The sequence below is a fragment of the Limulus polyphemus genome, unplaced genomic scaffold (assembly GCF_000517525.1).
Source record: "Limulus polyphemus unplaced genomic scaffold, Limulus_polyphemus-2.1.2 Scaffold460, whole genome shotgun sequence".
Lineage (NCBI taxonomy): Eukaryota > Metazoa > Arthropoda > Merostomata > Xiphosura > Limulidae > Limulus > Limulus polyphemus.
This window is the reverse complement of record NW_013666070.1, coordinates 286,534-297,770: the sequence shown is the minus strand read 5'-3', so window position 1 is coordinate 297,770 and position 11,237 is coordinate 286,534.

The following is an 11,237-nucleotide window of genomic DNA, read 5'->3' as shown; positions in this document are numbered from 1 at the left end:
ATCCGCAGACATACCGCTTTGCCACTGGGGGGCAATCATAGCTATAAAAATACACTTTATTATGGAATTTCACAGTTTATTTTGATATTTTTCACTCTAAAAATATTTTCTGCTACCAACACCTGAGCCAAATATATAACTAAAATCATTCATTTTCTTGTTGTACAGGTTTTAACAGTTTTACTTAATTGAATTAATTATGCACGTCTCTGTTACTTGATTAACAGTTTTACGACGTAAAACACGTGATAATATACATAGTAAAACTGTATTATTTCCATCAAAGCATTCTTAGGTTTGTCTTTACTTATAAGATTTAACAAACAAAACATATTTTATAATTTCTACGTCGGAGCCTCCAAAAGTTACACGACAACTATTAATAACTTAAAGAATGTTCGCTACTTTTATTTGAATTCTTTAATTTAAAAGGACATGTTTCATTTTGTTGTATTGCTGACCTATTCAACTGTTGTTATATAATTTTATTTTTACTTTTTTGACATCAAGAAAAAGTGAGATAACTATATGAAACGCTGTGCCATACTTTTTTTTGTTCCGCCCGCAGTAGCTCAGAGGTAGTTCTGAAGGCTTATAACGCTAAAAACCTGATTTCGATACTCGTGACGGGCACAGCACAGACAGCACATTTTGTAGCTTTGTGTTTAACTACAAACAAACACAAATACTGTTCTAGTGAGTTATTTGGTGTTTAGTTCGTGCGATAATCCCATGTTTTCATATGAGTCAAGTATTAACTTTTTTAGCCATATAAAAGTAATCAACACAAGCTAATAAGTTAATACTTTGTACGTAGAGTTTAACATTCTTCTTCTTCTTCAATAACATTTAATCGTTTTAAACAGATGAATGTCGTTTTTATAAAACACATATTTCGTTTTCTCGTTTACACAAGCTAAATAATTATATGTTACTATTTTGAGGATATGTTTACTTCACGACAGATGGCAGCAGTTTTCTTTAATGATTCGACAAGTTCTGAGATCGGAAAATAGTTCATATTATCGTAACGTCATATCTTCTTAGCCAGAATTTTTGTTTTTCATAACACACAAACTCAAGTCACGTGCTACTACAGTATGGCTTATTTGTACTTAAGGCTTATAATTAAATAGATCTTGTAAAAATAAGTGACCATATATATTAGAGTAATATTTGGTAACATTATTGATCTTGCTATGATGTAACACGTTTTCGTTTTGCTACTGAAAGTAAGTATAGTGTGGATCACTATCAGAATAAAGGGATGTAAGATGATATCCGCTGAACCAACGATTTTTTGGTAGGATTGAATAATAATCTGTTTTCTTTACATGATCGAAACACGCCATATAATTAGTAGCTTCTATTGATTATTTACTGAAAGTAAGTATAGTGTGGATCACTATCAGAATAAAGGGAGGTAAGATGATATCCGCTGAACCAACGATTTTTTAGTAGGATTGAATAATAATCTGTTTTCTTTACATGATCGAAACACACCATATAATTAGTAGCTTCTATTGATTATTTACTGAAAGTAAGTTTCGTGTGGATCACTATCAGAATAAAGGGAGGTAAGATGATATCCGCTGAACCAACGATTTTTTGGTAGGATTAAATAATAATCTGTTTTCTTTACATGATCGAAACACGCCATATAATTAGTAGCTTCTATTGATTATTTACTGAAAGAACTCGGAGGGATTTAACATGTTTTGTTACCAGATGGTTCACGAGCTAGAAAACTCGAGTTTAGACCTAGATAGGAATTACGTGATAAATACATAATGAGGTCATATCCTGGTAGAACCGTCCACAGTATTTGAACTTCATCAATACACATTAATAACTAACCAAGAGACGTACACTAACTAAAAACGTCTACAGTACACTTAATAGTAGTGGATTGTTCTTAATAATGTTTCATTATAGCAAAATCAATTTGCTGCTTCAGCTAGTTTATAAACTTTACTTTTATGAATACAGTAAATACTCGTGAAAATAACATTACTATATTTAATCATCGATAGACGTGTATGAAACTAACTGCTGTCACGATTATAATAAACGTTCGTGAAAATAGCATTACTATATTCAACCATCAGCGGACCTGTATGAAACTATTAGTATGATTATAGTAAATACTCGTGAAAATAACATTACTATATTTAATCATTGATTAACCTGTATGAAACTAACTGCTATCATGAATACAGTAAACGTCCGTGAAAATAGCATTACTATATTCAACCATCAGCGGTGGTGTATGAAACTATTAGCGTGATTATAGTAAATGTTAGTGAAAGCAACATTACTATATTTAATCATTGATCAACTTGTATGAAACTAACTGCTGTCGTGAAAATAAAATTACTATATCTAATCATCGATGAAACGGTATGGAACAACCTTTCAGAACAACAACGATAATGACGTCCTTTAATAACAAGCTTACACGTAGGGGAAACAGAAATTATTATTATTATCATTTTGTGTTTACGCATATTTATCCGCGAGTAAATACAGAAGGTTTGTATATGATTTTAAACGGTACGTTACTGCCATGCGGCTGGATATATTCTCTTAATATACATCATTGATACATTAACAAACAGAATACATAATAAATATTTACTCAATATAATATAAGCTTTTGAACTGATTGTGTAAGAACGTTCTTTGTTACGTGTGATGATGATGCGGGCTTTATTTCTATAAACTGTTTCGAATATTTTTTGCAGTTTACTTTACTGATGAACTTGACTTCAGACTGGATATTTCGTGTGGCTACGCTTGGTATTACGTCTTTTATTTTCTTTCTTTGCTTTTGAAAAGCAGTTTTCATCATCCTTGTATTCTCAAGTTACTACAGGCTGAATAATTCAAAAATCAACGTAAGTAAGTTGATATTGGGCAGGTTGTGCTACTCAACCTCGTAAAGGGTAGGCAGGTAGTTGACCAGCTTGCTATCTAGAGCCGCCCGCTTAATTCCCTGTTATTACAGTGAGACTGATTACTAAAGTCCGCTGGGGTGACCAAGTCAAGAATTGAAACTAGAGTTGACTTCGGGGAAATCAATTCTTCATGAGAGATTCTATATTTTAGTGATGAGACATCCATTGGTATAGCAATGCTAATCTACGTCTAATATATTTTTCCTTCACAATACGTGTCTGATAAATAATCACTCGTGTTTCCACTTAAATACTCAGCACTGTGTCTGTAAAACTCCAGAAGCTTTGTTCAAAAAAAAATAGTTAATCCTTTTGTTACATTTGTTATATTTTTATTTTCAAGAAATCAGAACGTGTACATTCTTCCCTCGTTTGATTTTCTTCATATCTCTTCCTTTACATTATTATTTTTTGTTAGAAATAATGCACTCAAGCTATCGATGATAATACAAAGAAGCTATCGAAATAGTTTATGTCGTGGTCAGAGGATTTTTGAGTTGAAATTCCGAGAAAAATACGATAAATCGATTCTGAAAGCCTAGACAACAAATCGAAGTTGATACCGAAGATATAATAGGTATCCTACAAAACACCACAGTTACAAAAAACTATTTGTTTTTGTCTTATTAAGCTTCCATCTCATCAATCAAAACTATACGTATCTGAGCGACGAAAACATATCTTAACAAAACAACACTGGTGGTTCATTTCGTACGCTATCTTGAATAAATCTGAACCCCCGATGATAACATTGAAGTCTCATTTAACAATGATAAATTAACCGATTCAGTCAATAATTGTTGTTTTAAGGGGTTGTTTAGTATTTTTTTGGTGTCATAATATGTATTAGAATTATGCTACACACCTTATATTACTGCTATCAATTGATTTCCAAGTAATCCTCAATAAATCTTGCGGACACCGGTATCCCTTTAAATCTTGTTCTCTAAATGCTAGTTTCAAAACTATCTTAAACTGATTGAGACGTCTTTTGAAGCTCGCTTCTCTGGATTACAGCAGTATTGGAGAATGAAAGTGTGAAAGTAGTATAAAAAGAATCTTTTATTTACTGATGTAACTGTAAATATATATATATATATGTGTGTGTGTGTGTGTATGAATGTATGTCCGAATTTGATTTCTTCACTATGGTATAACTATATGTAAATAAGAACACGTAGCTAAAACAAACTCAAGCACACGTATACGTTTCAATGAATAAATCAATCAAAAGCATTGTTAAAGGTAAAACAAATATGTTTTAATGGTTCAGACGGACCAACATGGACTGAGTTATCAAGACCATTAAATAAAGTATCAGATAATAATCTAGTGTATTCTTAAATAAAATTATTAAGTAGAACTTTGTGATGACCATAAGATAAAACAGATAACCGGTCGGAATTCTTTAATACAGTGAACGACTATTGTCTAGAGGATAGTGTAACAGAATTAGCAAGTAAATATATAATATCAAATAAACAAATATCAGCTGAAATATATTTGTTTATTTTGAATTAAATCCCTGTTTTCTTATTTTGCCTGCAAATAGCTTCAGTTTCGACAACAGCATTTTTTGACCCAAATAGCTGTAAAATACTGTTTATTTTGAAAGTAACTTACGTCAACGTAATCAAAATTTGAAGCGAGTAAATAGTAAATATCCATTTTTGTAATCCTTGTCACTATGTCATATTTTACACATTGGGAACCACGGAAACGTTGGGCAGAAAGTAGTGGTATGCATTGAATGCAACGAGAGGGTGAGACACCAGAATTGTTTTAATATAACGTACTCACCATCTGTATTTTCTGGAAGTCGATTATCGTGTTTATATATAAATAAAAGTTTCAAATCAATCGGTTTTTCATGCGTTTTTGACTAAATACATATTAATTTTCTAAATTAAATATTGTCAGTGCATTATCTTGGTGAGTAGTTTCAAACTGATTTTATTCGATTTCCATAAATAGTTTCTTGCAGTTGAAGTATTTGTTGTTACTTTAACTTATCACACAACTACAAATTTATATAACTCAAACTTGTAGGATTAATTTGGAATGTTTAATTTTGTCTTCAGTTTAAAAAAAAATATTCCATGCCTTTTGGAAAGAGACCAGATAAAGTGAGAGAGTTTTTTTCATGCATAAAGTGAATTTTGACTAGGTTAACCACCATGAAGGTGAAGGGTTTAACATTTGCTGTCTGATTCAACCATTTGCTCGTTCGTGCATCACCATGCTCAGCAATTAAATATGATATGATTCACTCATTCAGTTAATCAAATATCATCCAGTGATATAATCCCCCATCCATGCAGAACTAAGCGGCAACTAACAAGCTCAGTTGTTGAGACACTTTCTCAATCATTCTTTCACATGCTCAGTCAGCCATTAGAAATTCCAAGGTATTGTCCACTGTCTGTTAACGAGCGTCATCATGGTGACAATAACCATTTATCATCTTATGACAGTACAGTAAGAAATTATTTACAATGCTCATATTAACTCGGGGTTGAAGGCGAACATATAGCACATTCGCCTGATCATCGCGTATCATCTTCTGGGACCTTCCTTTTGAATTTGTTACACAGGCACACCAATTGATCAGAAAAATGATGTATCCAACTTTAGTTTGGAACAACAATTAATCCACTAACGTTCAACATTAGTATAAGTAGCTTATCGGATGCATGTAATATTATAGAACCTTAGACCCCAATGTATGTTGCTTCTAGATGCTAAAAACGTTTACTTGCTTATTAAAAATGATAACATGGTATGTAAATGACAATTACAGGTAAATGTTTTATAAGGCATGCAATATATACAGTTTTTTTTACACATGCTAAATTGTATTAATGGGGTCATAATTGTCTAATATATCCATTAAATCCAAACAAAGATATAGATTGGTTTGCTTGGGTTGTTGTTAAGCGCAAACCTATACAATGGGCTACATGTGTTCTGCCCATCACGAGTACGAAAACCCGATTTCAAGCGTTTAAAACATGCACGGGAAGATAAAGAAACAATATGCATGTCATATAAAAATCTCTTTAGATAAGTAACTGCTTATTTGATATGCTTTTCGTGCGTATCATTTTCGCGTTCTTATTTTATAAATTAATAGAAAAATCTTACATTACCGGTTTTAAAATCAAATGTTGGATTTTTTTTCCTTATCTTCGCCCACATATTTATTTGGAGAGTATGCGATACAAATACATAAACACCAGTAATTGGTGATTCCTATATGAATTTCTTTTCTATGCCCTTTCCAGAAAGCCGAGAATAAAATTTAACCAAAGTAATAGGAAATTAACATGAAAAGCACTATTGTAATACATTTTAGATTAATTGTATCTCTAATACCTGAATGAAAAAAACAAAGCACGTAGAAGCCCTATTTGAGAGTGAATTTCTTTATGAAGTGAACATTTGAGTAAGTTACAATTATCAGTAAATAGTTACTCTACAAATATTACGCAAAAGCTGATTGAAAAAAAAAGTGACAAAATGGAACATAACATAAATAGAATATACACAATTTAAATTGAAATTTGAAAATATAATATAAATATGGAGAGAATAAATTATTGGATGTTCAGAGACAGGTGGATAAGGATACATAACCCAATGGAAGTCGTTGCTAATCATTGAATGTTGAGAGACAAGTGGGTCAGGCTACATAACCCTATGGAAATCGTTGCTAATCTTTGGATGTTGAGAGACAGTTGGATGAGGCTACATAACCCTGTGGAAGTCGTTGCTAATCATTGAATGTTGAGAGACAAGTGGGTGAGGCTACATAACCCCATGGAAATCGTTGCTAATCTTTGGATGTTGAGAGACAGTTGGATGAGGCTACATAACCCCGTGGAAGTCGTTGCTAATCTATGGATGTTAAGAGACAGGTGAATGAGGCTACATAACCCTGTGGAAGTCGTTGGTAATCTTTGGATGTTGAAAGTCAGGTGGATAAATCTGCTTGACCCTGTGGAAGTCGTTGCTACCTGGATATCCATTTCAACTTTTTTTAACTCTTTGATATATTTAATATATTTTAAATAATATGGTCCTCAGGTTTTCAGAAGAACAAAACTTTCAGTTCTATTCTTACAAGATCATGATATGATCATACCGCTGGTGATGGAACAAAATTTGTCTCTTCAAAACCTGTGTATAGACTCAGGCATGACTGAGTGATAATTAGTCGAAATGATTGATTTTGCTCAATGCAGTGTGATTCTGGAAAGTTGGTCAAGCTAAGACAGATAGACTAGCTCAATCATTGAATTTACATTTAAATGAACTCAGTAGAACCGATGACGAGTTTAGTTTAAAGCCTTATTACCATGTCAAGGCATTTTCCCTTGCTTTGGATATCCAGCTTTTGTTTCGTTTCGCAGCAATTCATAAGCGGAAGGACTTTGAGTAGACAGTTATTATCAAAGTACAGAGGAAACAAATTAACATCGCCAGGGATATTGAGCTTAAAGGTTACAAGAAGTTGCCTGAGCAACCAGGGACGTTTAGTCATCTATTAACATAAACCTTTAACGTGTTTTGGTTTATTTATTTAGTTTTGTTTGTCATTGTTAAGACTTACTCTTAGTATTTACATCATTATTTTTTATTAATAAATGAGAGCATCATCATTATTGAATTTCCGTTCCAACAGTCAATACAAAAAAATACTCTATTTTCTTCACAACTGTTTTAACATTATCCAGCTAATCATATTCAACGTCTTTCAAATGCTGGATTCAAGTTTCTGTATGCCATTATGTTTTGGTATCATCATATAAAGCTTGTAGAAAACTATAATACCAATAATTGTCTATTGTAAGAGTTCATGAGTCTCTATAAGTTTCTTTTGTACTATTTTTTTTTATTCTGAGAGTCACCATCTTTGAAGTTGTTGTCAGTCTGAACATCATCACTGGTTCATTTTTTCTTAAAGATGTTTTCACCAAACATATAAATTTTAAAGAACTTGTTTTGGATTTGATATGTTTCTTTTTATTTCCCAGTCTATGCATGAACTTGTGGTGTATTTTGTTGTTACAATTTCAAGTAAAGTACATTATATATACTCTACAGTTAGACATGCTTATATATGAAGGTTTTATAAACCACTGTGAGATGAAGTTGCGCCTTTTTATACTTCTGGAAGAGACACTGATTTGTTTGTTCTTTATTAGGGGTCGCACATGACTTGTACGTGACTGAGAGCAGACACAGTAATAGCTCAGAGTACATATCACAATGAGAACAGAGATCATAACTGTGAGCAGACACAGTGTTAACACAGAGTACATATTATAGTGAGAAAAGAGATCCTAACTGTGAGCAGACACAGTGTTAACACAGAGTACATATTATAGTGAGAAAAGAGATCCTAACTGTGAGCAGACACAGTGTTAACACAGAGTACATATTATAGTGAGAAAAGAGATCATAACTGTGAGCAGACACAGTGTTAACACAGAGTACATATTATAGTGAGAAAAGAGATCCTAACTGTGAGCAGACACAGTGTTAACACAGAGTACATATTATAGTGAGAAAAGAGATCCTAACTGAGAGTAAACACACTAGTGACTCACTATCATTGTTGGTTTTTCGTACGATACTCTAAGTTTATCTTGTTTGTTTATTGAATTTCGCGCACAGCTACTCGGGCCCTTTCTGTACTAGCCACCCCTAATTTAGAAGTTATAGACTAGAGGGAAGGCAACTAGTCAACACTTGGGCTATTCTACACTAACGAAGGATGGAATTGACCGTCACGTTATAACGCTCCTAGGCTGAAAGGGGCGAGCATGTTGGCGAGATATTCTAACTCATCGTTACTTAAAACAGAGCTACTAATGAATAATGTGTGTGTTATTAAACTAGGAGTGATGAAGAAATCTTCCCAGTGTTTAATTTAATAAAGAAATTACCTCGTCTTATTGGATATATATTTCTTCCCATTTCTTCCCAGTGTTTAATTTAATAAAGAAATTACCTCGTCTTATTGGATATATATTTCTTCCCATTTCTTCCCAGTGTTTAATTTAATAAAGAAATTACCTCGTCTTATTGGATATATATTTCTTCCCATGCAAGATATTTTTATAAGGTACAATCATAATAAAAGCTATAAATTTTGTTAATGTATTATCAATTTAAAAAGCTATAAATTTTGTTAATGTATTATCAATTTATATGTCCATGGGAAGAAATATATATCCAATAAGACGAGGTAATTTCTTTATTAAATTAAACACTGTGTGAACTTTATCCCATTAAATGGATTTGCTGTTACACTGAGCTGTCTGATGTGAAATATAACAAAAATAAACAAGACTTTCTTGGCATCCATTTAAAGCCTCCCACGTTCGGCTAGGTTTGGTTCAAAGGATAACGACAACGTATATCAAATAGTCTATCTTCGAATTGAGTAATAAACAGCAATTTATTGTCCAGAGAACAACGCCTCTTGCAAAGTGATTGTGACAACATGGGCTTAATTAGTGTCTCCAAAATTTTCAAAAGCTTCAACTCTCAATTTTTGTAGACATTAATTATGGGAAGTGTGCATATCTTGGCATCTGTAGCATGTAAAACGTCAAGAAAATAATGAAACGTAATCCAAACAGAGTAAGGGTACTTTAGTGAAACAAACTAGACGTATAGTTTGTTTTGAATTTTGTGCAAAGCTATTCGTGGGCTATCTGCGCTAGCCTTCCCTAATTTACTAGTGTTTGTTTTGAATTTCTCGCAAAGCTACACGAGGGCTATCAGCGCTAACCGTCCCTAATTTAGAAGTGAAACTACTAGAAGGAAGGCAGCTAGTAATCACCACCCACCGACAACTCTTGGGCTACTTTTTTTTTACCAACGAATAGTGGGATTGACCCTCATATTATAACGTCTCCACGGCTGAAAGGGCGAACATGTTTGTTGGGACGGGGATTCGAACCCGCGACCCTCAGATTGCGAATCAAACGCCCTAACCACCTGGCCATGCCGGGCCATTTACTAATAATAGACCGGGGCAGGGGGCAACTAGCCAACACCATCTATCACCAACTCTTGAGATACTCTTTTACCAACGAATAGCAGGATTGATCATCACATTGTAACGCCCCTGCGACTTAAAGGGCGAACACGTTCGGTGACAGGGATTCGAACCCACGGCCCGTATACTAGACGGAAATAAACACTTAGCGGATAAGATTTTCATTGAAAATGTATTACCTTTTTAATCGAAACAAAATGCTATATTTTTGTAAACTCAACGTTATCGAAATGTAAGTTCATTAGTGTCTTTAGCTGTGACGTTGCATTGTTTCAAGAGCATTAATTCTGCCCTAGATCATGTACAATGTATGTAGTTATACCGATGTAATGAATAATTAGGAAAGTCCTTCAATGAGGGTTATACCATACTTCGAATTGAGTGTTTTTTTGTTGTTTTTGTTTTAGAGAACAAACCCACAATGGACTATCTGCTGTGTCCTACCGCGGTGAATAGAATATCAGAATTTAGTATTATAAGTCCGTTAACTTACTGCTGGCCTACCAGTAGACTTACTGAATTGGATATTGAGCATGGAAAATGTAATTAATCATTACATTAGTTTTATTTTACAATGCTTTACAATGCATTAACTGCTCAAAAACAGTATTAGAAGGTTAATGTTAATTAAGAGGCTGGAATGATTGTTTCTGTTCTGCAGATAACCTTGAATATAAAAGAATAAAATTATTTTGTATATGTGAAAATATGAATTAATGTGGGTTCTTAATAAGGGTTTACTATTGGAAGTAGGGTGGGATGGCAATTAATATAATAAAGCACAAAAATATTATCTATTCAAGATTTTGATAATTCAAAACCGTTAATTGTTAACGCTCGTTAGTCCTTACTCAAGTGTATATAACAATAAATGCTTAACATATTTATAAGAAACAATAAGAATGAGGAAATTTGTGGAAGGTTAGCGCAAATAGACCTTGTGTTGGTTAACTCGAAAGGATGGATTGAACACAGGTAAGACTTGGTAGGATCGAAGGGTTATAAGGATTCTAATCTAATGTCGTCACTACTTCCGCCACCGAAGGTGGACAGAGATTATGTTTTCACCTCTGTGGATGTATGTGTTTGTCAGCAAGATTTCTTGAAACCTGCTGAATGAATTTAGACGAAAGTTGGTATACATTTGGACTATGACCCAACTTAGAAGAGATTAGATTTTGAAGGGTCAAAGTAACAGCAAGGTCACG